The 13,812-nt window shown below is 42.7% G+C and overlaps 1 protein-coding gene across 1 annotated transcript in view; it reads right to left on the bottom strand.

Annotated features, from left to right (window-relative positions):
* LOC126273120 (UDP-glucosyltransferase 2-like) overlaps window positions 1–13,812 on the bottom strand; it is a 100,808-nt gene that overhangs the window by 83,863 nt on the left and 3,133 nt on the right. The gene's annotated exons all lie outside the window — the stretch shown is intronic.

Below are 13,812 nucleotides of genomic sequence, written 5' to 3'. Positions count from 1 at the left end.
GGTTTAAGTTGTTCTAAGTCTAGCGGACTGACGATCTCAGATTTTAAGTCCCATAGTGCTCAGAGCCATTTGACCCATTTGAATAACACCCCAGCTTTGTACGTAATGGGGAAATCCTGTCTGTACCTCAATCATAAGTGATCTATAGATCTTATATAATAAAATTTTCCTTGAGACGTATGAATCTCAACTTTATCTAGATAATGATAGAAGCTGAAAAAATGGATCATAATTCGTACCACAGCAAGGAATTCGACGCAGATCTCTTGCCAATTAGCCAGCTTCTTTAGCCATTACGCCACCATAACCGTATAGGTGACACAGGTGCATGGATTTTCCTAATCCATTGCCCTACCTAACACATCCTCCAATACACACCGTCAGCCTACATTCCCCTTCTTAAACCATCAGTAACGGTGAGACCCTCCGGTATTGGAATATCACCCCAGCTTTGTTTGTAATGGGGAAAATTTAATTATATAAGATCTATAGCTCACCTGTGCCTGAGGTATAAGCAGGATTTCCTCATCGTGTACAAACTAGGGTGCTATTCCAGTACTGGAGACCTCAGCAACATTGACAATTTAAGGAGCAAATAGGCTAAAGGCGGGAATTGAAGTTTGTGTTAGGGAGGCATTGGACTAAGGTAGCCCATTCAACTACACGATCTGTAATGCTGTAATGGTGAATGGGTATCACACCTGCTTACGCGGAAGGAGACCTCGGTTCAAGTACTGGCTCTCGAACAAATTTTAACTCAATCCTTCAGCTTCTATCGTTGTTGTGGATGAAGTTGAGACACATATGTCTCAAAACGAATTTAACTATATAAAATCTACAAGTGTAGTAATGTTAGTGTGATGAACTGGATCTTTTCTCATTGTAAAGTTAAATAAATGTTAGTTGTAAGCTAGATGTAAGTAGAGACGCTGGCTAAGTCAGGGCTATGCGATATTGTCAGAGAGTACAGTATAGTGAATCTGCGCCTGCATTATCGCTGGGCGCGCAAAAGTGCGCCTGCACTTCAGTGCAGTGCAGAGCAGAACGTAGGAGAGGCTGAGATAGACAGTCGAGTCGAGTCACGTAGTGCCTCTACTATTGAGAAACGGTTGTAACGCAATGGTGCTAATGTATGTAATGGCTCTGCGAATAATTTGGTATGGACGGGCGAAGTATACGACATTAAATGGTCGCAGCATAATTATCGCAAGAGGAGGCAAATCAACGTGAAGAGTAACGTTTCCCCAATTTCATTTGTTGCCGAGATACAAGAAAAAGAGTCTGTGCTACACATTGTCAACGAAGAATGCCCTACATTGCACAGACGACTTCTCAACCTGAAATAAGTTACTAATAATTACTCGGTCTGATTTGTACTCGTCGTAGCTCATTTTGTGTTTGACTAATACCGACTATACTAAAGTGTTGATGTTCAGTTTTACGTAAGACAAAATAACAAAGTAGGATCCAGCGTACACATTGTTCATAATCGGAGAGAGTCCTGATGATAGATAAACTATTGTAATGTTTTATCAAAGAAATAATAGTAATTAAAATTTCAATAATATGCAACACTATAATTAACAGAATTGCTCAAGTCGAGTGAACAGCAATTTTAAAGAAAGTACTTAACAGAACGAGATTCAGTAGAAGATATTTCTTGTGTATTTTTTATGGATAAATGAGTTTTCAATTTTACGCAACTGCAACGAGTCATACATGTTTGTTATCGTGTTGTGCATTATTAGTAGTTATTGCATAAATTGATTAACAGTAATTGTTAATGGATAGCAATAAAAGTTGAAGTTGCATGAAACCAGTAAGTAAGTAAAACCATATCACGAACTTTGCCAATCTTTTACAATTGAAATTTGTACTTTGTAAATAGCGTAATTGTAACGTACAGGAAAGTGATTATTAAAAGATGGTATATCGTTATGATGATTTTCAATTTTTAATTTCATTCTCATATTATGGTGCAGTCCTTTGTATGTTAAGCACAGACGCGTTATGATGACTTGGCGCTGATAGTAGTGAACTGGGTTAAGCCCAGGAACACTCTCCACCTCTTACAATGTTTGTCTTATCTTGTATCAGGTACCAACGAAGAGACCAAGGTCCGAAGCGCCTTGCAAGTCCTGTGATCGATTGTTACACTGATGGCACATACTAGGTCTGATGGCATCCTAATCACCTGACAACACTGAATATCCTATTTGTCATGGCAGTTGCAGCGCTCAGCAACTGTGAAGCAGCTGTCTTTAATTCAGTTGCTCTCGAATGTATCTGACAGTCGTCTAGAGATTACAATTACAGAAGGTCGCCTCCCACTAGTAATGTGTATTTATCTTGAACGGCAGTTGCCATTGATGGATGGATTTTCCCACGTCTCAAGATATTTGCCACACACTCTTGTGATGATAACACATCAAAAATCTGCTTAGAGCACGGCCTCGTAGATGGCCAGTTGCATACTTTGGGCACTCGCGCCGAGGTTGTGATTTATTTCTTTCAATTGATTACTTATTTGCAGTGAGCTAATTAAATTCTTTATTGTGCTACTACCCTATGTATGTCGTAAGATGTATGTTAACCAGGGGCCAAGAAACGACGGAGAGCCTCCATCCCCGCCCCAGCTGCAGTGGTCCACAACCCCAAGACAACTACTGCAGTCCAATTCACCCCTCCGCCACCCCACACCGAACCCGCGGTTATAGTGCGGTTCGGCCCCCAGTGGACCCCCCCCCCCACGAACGTGTCACACCAGACGAGTGTAACCCATATGCTTGGGCGGTAGAGTTATGTTGAAGAACTTGTTTGCGCAACAATTTCCGACTTAGTGTAACTGAGGCGGAATAAGGGGAACCAGCCGGCATTCGCTGTGGCAGATGGAAAACCGCCCAAAAACTATCCACAGACTGGTCTGCTCACCGGATCTCGACATAAATCCGCAGGGAGGATTCGTGCCAGGGACTATGCGCTCCTTCCCGCCCGGAGCTGCTAACCCATAATAATACGCTTACACTTCCTTCGCCGGCCGTTGTGGCCGAGCGTTTCTATGCGCTTCAGTCTGAAACTGCCCCGCTGCTACGGTCGCAGGTTCGAATCCTGCCTCGGGCATAGATGTATCTGATGTCCTTAGGTTAGTTAGGTTTAAGTAGTTCTAAGTCTAGGGAACTTAACAAGTAGTCGGAAGTCCCCTGCAGAAATACTGAGCCATATTGCCTCTGTAGTATTCATTACTGTGGAATTGTTCCAGGAGTACGATTTTGTGCACGCCTGACCTCTCGACTGCAACCCGTAAATGTTCGATCGATTTCATGTCGGATGACCTGGGTGGCCAAATCATTCGCTCGAACTCTCCAGAAAATCCTGCAAAACAGTCGCGAATAATTGTGGCCTGGTAACATGGCACATTGTCATACGTAAAAATCCCATCATTGGATAGGACCAATAAGTCCATGAATGGCTGCAAATGGTTCTCCAAGTAGCAGGAATAGTCATTTCCAGTCAGAAAGCGGTTCCGTTGGATCAGATGATTCAGTCCATACCATGTAAACACGGCCGATACCGTCACCGATCCACCACCGGCTCGCAAAGTGCCTTTTGATAACATGGGTCCGTGGCATCGTGGGGTCTGCACCATACTCGAACCCTACCATTAGCTCTTACCAACGAGCCCAGGAAAGGCGCTGCAGGCGATGTCGTGTTGTAGGCGAAGGCAATCACGTCGATCGTCTGCTGCCATAGCCCATTCACTGTAAATTTCGCCACAACGGCCTAACAGAAACGTTCGCCGTATGTCACAAATTGATTTCTGCCTTTATTTCATGCGGTGTTACTTGTCTGTTAGCACTGACAACGCTACGCAAACACCGCTGCTGTCGGTCGTTAAGTGAAGCCCTTCGGCCATTGCGTTGCCCGTGGTGACAGGTAATGTCTGAAATTTCTTTTCCTCGGCACACTCTTTACATTCTGGATCTCGAAATACTGGATTCCTCAACGACTCCCGACGTGGAATGCGCTACGTCTAGCTCCTACTATCATTACACGTTCAGCCTCTGTTAATTCCCGTGGTGCGGCCACAATCACGTAGAAAACGTTTTAAAATGAACAACTTCCAATATCCCTACAAAAGAATTGCCTTGACTAACAATAAGCTATACCTTTCATGAATCACTTACCTAAAAAAATTTGTGTGAAATCTTATAGGACTTAACTGCTAAGGTCATCAGTCCCTAAGCTTACACACTACTTAACCTAAAGTATCCTAAGGACAAAAACACACACCCATGCCCGAGGGAGGACTCGAACCTCCGCCGGCACCAGCCACACAGCCCATGACTGCAGCGCCTTAAACCGCTCGGCTCACTTACCTCACAAAAATCTTTGTTACTCGAACTACTGCAATACAGCAAGCGCCAATACTGCAGGCTAAATAAAATATTCTAACTACTGAAGGCACAAACTACTGATAGGCATAGTTAGCAAATGAAAGATTTTGATGTAGAACAAACAATGTATTTAGTTTAATAATGTTCAAAAGTCATCATATATATCATGATATCCATTTTTACAAATTTCCTTTTTCTGGTGGACACACGTCCAGATCGTCATATATATATATATATATCCATTTTTACAAATTTCCTTTTTCTCATGGACACACGTCCAGATCGTCCGCTTAAAACTCTCTCCACATCCACCACTGCTGGCGGCTCACCTCCAATTGCACAACACTACGCGCTATTCAAACCCAACTGCCCAACACTACAATAGCGAATATTCCAACAATGCCAACCAGCCACAGACTGCCCACAGCACAGTCAGTGATTTTCATACAAAGCGCTACGTGGCGTTACCAACGTAAGAACCTAAACAGCCTACCTACAATATGCTCCGCCAATGTTTTGAGTGGTAGATTAGTCGTTCTAACTGTTCGAAGCACCCAAGTCATCGCGTATAACAGTGACTTCACTAATATTACCGTCACTGTGTTTAAATTTAATCTGTCGCAGAGTTCTGTGTAATTTAGTTGAACATGTACAAGACTTGATTTCTACTATATCTTCAAAACATATCTTTACAGGTTCTTCTGACCATGTTTCAAAGTGTACTATTTCGATTGTGGAAACTTAGTTCCAAAACGAATTGACAGTGTATCTTTCCTATTCATTATTGCATTGTACAGGGCGAAAATTATTTAAACCAATAAACTCTGGGAAGGACACCAAAACGAAATTTTTTCTCTAATCCCATAATTACCGGCGAGCATTTTTTAGTCCCGTAGAGGGCTTAATCGCTTTCAGCACTGGTTCAATTGCACATAACGTGGGAACGAGTCAGGTGAATGTAAGAAACATCCTTCATGAGCAATTGTTAATCCATTTCACTTACGGCACGTGTACAACCTGGAACCAGATGATTATCAACAGTTTTCGCGGCGGTGGCTGGAACTGTGTCAAATGAATCCTCCATTTCTGTCCTCTGTGCTGTTTACAGATGAATCAACGTTCGGACGTGATGGGATTTTCAACATCCACAGTTCGCATGTTTCGAGTTAGGTTGATCCACATGCCACATTTATTCGCGCTCATCAAGTACGGTTCTGCTTGAATGAGTGGTCAGATATTGGTGGTGACAGTTCAATTAGACCATATCTCCTTCCTCGGCCATTAAATTAAATTACAGTTTCCTCGCCTACCATTGCCAGATATGCTGGATTAAGTGCCGCTCGCTACAAGACAGCGTATGTGGCTCCAGCATGTTGGGGACGCTGGAATATTTCAGTCGTCCTGTGCCTCGATTCTTGCACCGACAATATCCAGAAAAGTAAAGTGGCAGGTTTGGTCCTGTACCATGATCTACCCGATTCTCTGATTTGACCCCTCTGTACTTATTTGTGTGACGAGAGATGTGCAAGCTTGTTTACAAAACCCCTGTTGAATCAGAAGAGGATCTGGCTGACCGGATGGTACCAGCAGCAGCAGGATTCAAAAGGTTCAAATCGCTCTGAGCACTATGGGACTTAACATCTGAGGTCATCACATCAGTCCCCTAGAACTTAGAACAACTAAAACCTAACTAATCTAATGACACCACACATTTCTATGCCCGAGGCAGGATTCAAACCTGCGACCGTGGCAGGCGCGTGGTTCCGGACTGAAGCGCCTAGAACCACTCGGCCACCGCGGCCGGCGCAGCATTAGGAATTAAGAATACTTCTTGCAGTCTCTTACCCTCTACCGGTTTAATCGTTTTAAGATTTGTTAACAGAGCTATATCTGATTTGATGATTTGAATTTGTGTTGGATTAATGAAGTTAGATAATACTTGCTGTTTAAATCTCATTGTTTGTGAATAAATTGTGGGTAATTTAACTTCAATTGTCAGATGCTTTTGAAAAGACAAACTTAACTTACAAAATAATTTTGATAAAAGCAAAACAGTGTTAGTAATTCACCACAATCTCCCTGTGCAGATCATACATTTTTTAAAGAAGTTGGGCTTTCGTCAATGTTCTCGTTTATCGGCCAAAAGAATTTAATGTGCATTTCAAAGTATTATGGCCAGCATTTCACACTGATGAGCCTGTAGCTAGCATATTTTTGTTTTTCATGGGAGACCAGAGAATATCGTGTTCCACCGTTGCTGCACTAGAGGTATGGCTGTTTAATTTATTTGTTAAGTGCACAGGGACCAAAGTTATATGTTTTGAGCAAGACCAAATGATTCAGTGCCTATGGGCTGAATGTGTTTCTTTATTGATATTGGGAGTTGTGTAAAGTTTGGCTAACGCTCATTCTACAGGTCAGACGTGTGTGTGTGTGTGTGTGTGTAGTTTGGATACAGAACAAAGGAACAATAAACACAAAAAAGTTTTTAAGTCAAATTTCCTTGTGATTTTGGATTTGAGTAAAGTAAGAACATTCTGACTACTGCACAGATGTGCCGAAATGTGATTGGGAAAAGAAACGAATGTAACAAGAACTTGTGTTCTGCAAAAACAAGCAGAAACAACTCCTTTATTTTACACTGAAAACAAATACGGCCTAATAGCGGTTATTTCAGTAGGAATCATGACAAGTAAAAAATGGTTCAAATGACTCTGAGCACTATGGGACTTAACTTCTGAGGTCATCAGTCCCCTAGAACTTAGTACTACTTAAACCTAACTAACCTAAGGACATCACACACATCCAGCCCGAGGCAGGATTCGAACCTGCAACCGTAGCGATCGCGCGGTTCCAGACTCTAGCGCCTAGAACCGATCAGCCACTCCATGACAAGTAAAGTATCACTTGATAAGCAACCTTCTAAGTGGTGTATGTTTTATACAAGCTGTTTCAAGTCCTTATAACAGACTTCTAGGGGTTGTAGATGGCACTTACTAGATAAAATTTTGATAACGAACCTTAGTCCTGTAATGTATCGTTTGAATGTAACACAAATTTGGAATTCGGATCACTTCCAAAACTCTCACTCGTCGGTACTCACGCAAACTGAGTTCTTGTTGTAAGCAGGACATCGTATACTGTTATCTTGCAACTACAACAGCGGTTGTGCGGAACCAGTAAGTTAGCAACTACCATATTTCAGCTACTATAAGATGCACGTTTTTCTTCGAAAACCTGCCTCCAAAATTCAGGTGCATCTTTTACTCGAAATTGATATTAAAAATGTCCAGCGTTTAAAATTCCCACCAGTCTTAAAAGTGGCCATACATTCGATGCCGCGGGAAGCTCATCTCTATCTGACTACCCTGGATTCAACTGGAGGTGGCAGGGCACTGATGCAACGAACATGAGTTGCGGGGATTCAAAAGCTTGCTAACACTGTCTCCCTCACAACCCGCCATCACTAACCCAGAACACCGTCTAGCGTACGATGTGTCATTGCAGTCTACGCAACCTGAATTGAAAGTGATTTGGCCGGCCGCGGTGGTCTAGCGGTTCTAGGCGCGCAGTTCGGAACCGCGCGACTGCTACGGTCGCAGGTTCGAGTCCGGCCTCGGGCATGGATGTGTGTGATGTCCTTAGGTTAGTTAGGTTTAATTAGTTCTGAGTTCTAGGGGACTGATGACCACAGCAGTTGAGTCCCATAGTGCTCAGAGCCATTTGAACCATTTTGAAAGTGATTTGCATTATTGGTAACTGTATAATACTTTTCTTAGTAGCTAGTTCCGTAACGAAAAAAAAGTGAAAGATATTCATATGATGTGGACTATTAATTTAAAGTAATGGCATATGCAGAAGAACAAGGAAATAGAGCAGTTGAGCGGCGTTTCGGCCCTCCATCAACGGAAAAGAGTCATTCGCGATTGACAGGCTAGTAAAAAAGAACTGAAAAAATGAGGAAGACTAAATGTGCAACTAGAGGACTGAATGAAAAATGGCCAAAACTAGACCATTACGATTTTAAGGTGTTTTAAAGCACAGTTTTGTTTTACAAACTAGATTTTTTAGTCTTGCTTTTCAATCTAATAACACAATGGTAAAAATATTATTTCTTTAAAAAATTGTTTAAAAATGAAGGTGTGTTTTAGAGCCCGTAAAATACGGAGGTTTAGCTACGGTGCTCACGGACGCGCTCCCGCCTTCGAAGAGAACGTCCTTCGTCACTTAGAAGGGAACCCAACGATGAGTATTCGAAGCGTGGCCCATTACATGGGCTCCAGTAGACCACAAGGGTCAGAGATCTGTGTCTCCGCTGTGTGCGTATAGCGAAGCGGGAGATTTGAAAGTGGCTTTGTTGTACGTGTTGGTGGCTCAGTTCCGTAAACATTACCCATTGCTGTTGTAGCAGGACCGTATTTTCGTTCTTTCAGTACCATTTAAATACGGCCTTGCGTTGCTGAAACGACAATCTTACTTCATTCATTGCTGCTCTGTCATCCGCTAGAAAATGCGCGCCAAGATCTGTTGAGAAAACAATGGATTACGCTACCGCGGCAAATTGCAGCGATACGTCATTTTGTTCCAAAGATTTTAGCTATCAAAGAGTGTCTACATTTTTCTGGACCCCTTTTGTTGCCTGTGACCTCGTGGAGCTTGACAGATGGAACTGGGAGCAAATGAAAAGAGAGCAGGAAGATTGGTTTTAATGGCCCGTCGACATCGAGATCGTCAGAGTTCGGATTGTTTCAAGAATGGGGAAGGAAATTGGCCATGAACACTCAAAGGCACCACCCCGATACTTTCCTGGGGCGATTTAAGGAAATCTCGGAAAATATAAACATGAACTGCCGGACGCGGATCTGAACCGCCATCCTCCCGAATGAGAATCCAATGCGCTAAGCACTTCCTGGCTGGTAATCAGATACAGCATTCAACCGCCGGCCTGCCCCGTAGTAATAGAGATTGCGACTGAGGTCGCAGGCATGGCGAAAATTCGAGTAATATAGACATGAGAAGGTGTCGCTGTATTCAGAAAGAAGGTACACCTCTTAGAAACGCTCTTAAAGTAGAATCTTGTGCTACAAAGCCGCTACCTGTAATGCTTATTCCTTGGCACTACAAAGGCAAACTTTGATAAATTGCAGTTTTCCATAAATCTATTGTGATTTATAAAATGATGTTACCTCAACAAACCATAACTGCAACGAAAGCCAATGAAGAGGTCTTTCATTTGGCCTCTGCACTAATTCAGCGCACATAGACACGCAGATTCTATAGACTGAAAATTACACTTATTTGTCATAAGAAATTTAGAACAGAATGTAACCATCATTACACAAACAAGCAGCAGCATATAATAGGCCTTGGATATTTATAGAATAACATGATGAGATATTTCTGTTTTTTTTTTTTTTTTTTTTTTTTTAGATTTGTGGTGCGTTTTACAACATGGAAAGGTTGTTAGTTAAATAATTACCATAATTAAAAACCAAAATCTCACTCTTCCAGTGAAATAAACAGGCAAAAACAGGGCGAGTTGATGTACTACACCCATTCCTTATGTTGTTATTACACCATTTTCTGTGCTACGTTTACTGGGCATAAGTTCATAACTTTACAATTAAGGATTGTAGATATTACTTTTAAAAAAATCATGGACCCGTAATTTCAATCGCGCGTTAGCGCTCATTCGGAGATACTATCACATGTTAACTGAATTAAACAATCAATTGTCTAGTGACAAGCAGTGTGTTGTGTCCATTACCGTGTGAAGTGGTTTCTGAACGCTTCATACGACGTATGAGAGGGTAGCACAGCTAGGCAGTTTGCGGTTAGACTTGGGTCGCAGTGACTATGAGCACAGGATATTCTGCAGTAGTAGTTGGTGTTGAATTTAAGTAACGGAGAAGATTTAATAATGTTCGCGTACGAACAATTTTCCAGGAAAGGTTCAAAAATGGCTCTGAGCACTATGGGACTTAACTTCTAATGTCATCAGTCCCCTAGAACTTAGAACTACTTAACCATAACTAACCTAAGGACATCACACACATCCATGCCCGAGGCAGGATTCGAACCTGCGACCGTAGCGGTCGTGTGGTTCCAGACTGAAGCGCGTAGAACCGCTCGGCCACCCTGGCCGGCAGGAAAGATTAGCTGGGCCTCTATTCGAATATGGTGTCCTAGAATAATTGAGTCCTGGTTAATTCATGCCATGGTAGCTAAAGGTATTGGCTACTGAATAAATTCTACAAAATATTCACATTATTGTCAGTGAAAGTAATTTAGAGCGTGTCACTTGCATCAAAGATTTTTTGTTCCAGTCGCTGTAAGGCTTAAATATTATTTCTTCGAATGTAGGGTTATATTTAAACTTTCCTTATTTGGCATGTTATAACATGTAAACTAATTACCGTAAGAATAACAAATTTGGTAGCATTACTGTCAAGGACATGGGAAAGAGAAATAATGCAGAATAACTTCAATTAAAACACTTTTACTGTGCTGTTACGGCACATCATACCATTACTCACCGGTAACATTACTGCTAGCCGGGCGTGGTGGCCGAGCGGTTCTATGCGCTTTAGTCTGGAACAGCGCGACCGCTACGGTCGCAGGTTCGAATCCTGCCTCGGGCATGGATGTGTGTGATGTCCTTAGGTTAGTTAGATTTAAGTAGTTCTACGTTCTAGGGGACTGATGACCTCAGATGATATGTCCCATAGTGCTCAAGAGCCATTTGAATCATTTTGAACTGCTACAAAAGGAGCTCAATATGGCGCCCATCAGTGCCCAGAGGAGTCTGAAAGCGCAGTATTGCAGTCTGCACAGCAGAACGAAGGATGTCTCTTGGTATGCTTGTTACCTCTTTCGATGTGCTGCGCTTCATATCAGCGGATGTGCGAATGTTCCCCTAGTAAACCCTGCCTTCAGGTATCCCCACAGCCAGAAATCACAGGAAGTGAGATCAGGTGATCGTGCCAGCGAAGTATTTGGAGACCATCGGCTGATAATTCGATCGTTTCCAAACGTGTTTCGGAGGAGCAGGTGAACTTCATAAGCGATGTGCGGTGGGGCCCCATCTTACATGGAAACTGCTGAGTTCAATGCATCTCTCTCCTGTAGGGCGGATATGAAATGCTTTCGAAGCAGTAACGTTGGCCAGTCGCACTGCACGGCTTTGGTCCTGGTCAAAAAGGAATGGGCCAGTAATGAACGTAGCTGTGAAGCCACACCATTTGGTGACACGTTCACTACACAGAGAAACGTCGTGCACAGCGACTGGAGGTGAAGATCCCCAGACTCGGCAATTCTGTGTGTTCATCTCATTCGTCAGAGAAAAATGAGCTTCGCTGTCCATAGGATGGTCCAGGACAAGCGCCCGTCAAGTTTAATCTGTGCGAGAATGCGAAGAGAGAAGTCAACACACTGTTGTGCGTCCTGTGATGCAAGGTGCTGTAAGATGTGGATCTTGTAGAGATACCATTTCAGAATGGTTCGAAGCACCCTCCGTACAGTGGAGTAAGGGATGTTCACCTGTCGTGACACGGCACGCGCACTGCCTGACGATCGGGAATAGCGCGTAAAGCCGTAGCAACAGCTATTTCATCAACCATCTTTGGTACAAACGGTCGTCGCCCTCTTCTCGAGCGACTCCCAGTTCTCCAGTTGATTCGCACTTCTTCAGCATGTTTTCACTGCAAGTAGGAAATGAGGACCCTTCCGTAATCCTTTCAGTCGGCGATATTCTCGAAGTACAGTTGCAGCGTTACTGTTGTTTTGATAATAGAGCTTCATCAATAATGCCCTGCTCCTTTTGTCCAAGCTCATGTTGACACGGCAACTACCGCATTGCGACTGGACAGGTACGTTAGACTACGAATCACGATGACTAATCACGGCATCTTGTGGCTATAGTTGGAAGTGGACGGGGGCGCTGTGACGCATGGAAATGATGCACCCCATACTCTGGACATTAATGCTACCAAGCTTGGTATTCGTATGGTAATTAGTTTCCTTATTATAACGTATTAAACATGGAAAGTTTAATTATAACCACTCGATATTACGCCCCTTAAGGGCTAGGCGCAAATTGAGACGAGTATAGCGCGTGTGGCACGAAGCAGCGCAGCGCGCATTTTTGTAACTTCACTGGTTCAAATGGGACTGCGCAAATTGCGACGCGACGCGACTGGGACGCGACAGGTCGCGCGGCGTTGTGGTTGGGGCACAGTTTCTCGCTCTGCGCGTCGCGCGTGCCTTGCTAGCACCGTGGGAAATCTGTGGCGGGGAGCGGAAAAGTAGCCCGGCCATATGCTCACATCGGAACGGCGCATATGAGCAGTGGTAGTATTGCCCATACAATAAGTTTTGCCTTACTATATACTAAATTTTATTGCGTTTAGGTACTATTTCGTTTTTCACTATTTAAACGCTCCAGGTTTCTTCCTTAGTACATAATACTTTTCTGTTATGTATATCTGCATGGTTTTTTTTCTTTTTTTTTCAACAAAAATGCAATCTTCAGTAACTGGTGAGCCATTGGCCGCAGGAATTGTATCATATACCTCCGCGATGTTTTCATATCGCAAGAAGGGACAGGGGGTAGTGAATAAGGTAGCAAGGAATATTGCAAAATCATGTGATTAAAAAGCAAGGCAGGAAAATAAAACAAGGTTATCTTCTCGCTGCCTAGTATGCCGGCATGTCTGTACGATCTGTTACAAAAATTTAGAAAAGGATAATATCCTGGTGAAAAGCGTCCAAGATGTGAAGTACAGGAGTCTCACTGTGATTACTTGGATGTGGATGTAATAATGTAATACGACACACTGTACTACATGAATGTGAACATCACATTTCCATTGCAAGCTAGAAACAGTCGAAAAGCAGTCACAAATAACAGTGTTTTAATTGATCCCTGTGATGAGAAAAAGAATTTCAATTGTGGCATGCTCATTACCATCATTAATAAACTAATTATACAACAGGCTAGAAAAATGAAGAAAATGGTCGGTATTATTACGAAAGTAGGATTATCCTAAAAGACTGTCATGATTAGATGTATTTAGTTTGTTGAAATGTACTGCTGACAAAGACAAATCTACTTTCATGACAATGTTTTTCGAACTCCAGCTCACAAGGCACACATTGCTAGCTTGTGCATTCCTGTCTCGCGTATTATCCTCCGCTGCTGACAATACACTGACCATTGTGTTGTGCGACAGATCAATTGTTTATTTTTCTTAATAACAACTACATTATTCGCGATCACACATTGTCAGTTTGGCAAGCCGTATGTGAGTAACCAGTATGGGACATGTGCCAATCATTCCGCCTGAAGGAACGCTCGCCATCACTTTAATATTGCTCACAAGAGAAGGAATAAAATCCTTCGGTAAGATTCCATTCCAGT

The sequence above is a fragment of the Schistocerca gregaria genome, chromosome 5, assembly GCF_023897955.1.
Source record: "Schistocerca gregaria isolate iqSchGreg1 chromosome 5, iqSchGreg1.2, whole genome shotgun sequence".
In the NCBI taxonomy this organism is placed as follows: Eukaryota; Metazoa; Arthropoda; class Insecta; order Orthoptera; family Acrididae; genus Schistocerca; species Schistocerca gregaria.
Note: the sequence above shows the minus strand (reverse complement) of the source record. Positions and strands in the feature narration are given on the sequence as shown.